The sequence below is a fragment of the Mastomys coucha genome, unplaced genomic scaffold (assembly GCF_008632895.1).
Source record: "Mastomys coucha isolate ucsf_1 unplaced genomic scaffold, UCSF_Mcou_1 pScaffold7, whole genome shotgun sequence".
NCBI classification, from domain to species: Eukaryota; Metazoa; Chordata; class Mammalia; order Rodentia; family Muridae; genus Mastomys; species Mastomys coucha.
This window is the reverse complement of record NW_022196913.1, coordinates 49,759,029-49,759,907: the sequence shown is the minus strand read 5'-3', so window position 1 is coordinate 49,759,907 and position 879 is coordinate 49,759,029. Positions and strand designations below refer to the sequence as shown.

The 879-nt window shown below is 49.4% G+C and overlaps 1 long non-coding RNA gene across 1 annotated transcript in view; it reads right to left on the bottom strand.

Annotated features, from left to right (window-relative positions):
* The window catches only part of LOC116081818, an 18,837-nt gene extending 18,205 nt beyond the window's left edge, over positions 1-632 (bottom strand). Inside the window, exon 1 of the long non-coding RNA XR_004115017.1 lies at positions 540-632. This is a non-coding gene — a long non-coding RNA (uncharacterized LOC116081818). The remainder of the gene's footprint in view (positions 1-539) is intronic.
* Positions 633-879: the final 247 nt, after the last annotated feature.

Genomic DNA, 879 nt, shown 5'->3' with positions numbered 1-879 from the left:
GGGTTGGCTGTGGTTGAGGCAGTGTATCCTGGTAGGAAGCACAGGGCAGAGAAAGTCGTTCACTCCAGAGCATCCAGAAGCAAAGAGGAGCAGCCGGAAGCAGCCTGAGTCAGAAGGCACGCGTTAATGGCGGGTGTTCCCAATAACCACTCCCTCCCTCCCTCCCAGGAGACCAGGTCCCCACCTTTCATGGTTTTACCACCTCCCGAGAATCTTTAAACTTGAATTCATGATCGGTGAAACCATTCATTAGGCTAAAGACCTCAGGATCTAATTGTGCTTGGAAACACTTTCCCAGACACACCCAGAACTCTGCTTTACAAATCTCCTATGTGTCTTGAAATCCAATCAAGATCATATTGACAAAAACCTAGGCATTTTTTGTTAATAGATATAGTTCTATAAACACAAAATTTGGGCCCCCTGATCTGGAAATGTGAGGCGCCACCCTCTGATATAACGTGGGCTGCTGGCACCAGCCCGAGACAACCAGAGGAATACACCTTTTATATCTACAGCTTAGGGAACAGCAGGCTCACCCTGTGTTGTCAGAAAGCCTGCAGTGCTTCTGACTCCAGCTTGATCCGTAATGCAGGCCGGAGCCTTCACATGGCTCCCCTGATGCATCCTGCTGGGAATGCGAAATCACTTTTTAAGCAGGGAAGGAACCAACCGAATGTGCAATCAAAAAGCCACGCACACTTTGCTCAGTGCAGGCAGCTGACAGAGGAAGGGCCTCTTGCCAAAGATGGCTTGTGACATGGATTTGAGAATCAACGATGTTAGCTGAGCTGTGGCTTTGCAGATCATGAGTAACCACAGCGGCTGCCTTGTCACCCTCAGCATTTTGGTGAGGAGGGGACTGTGACTGATCATGAG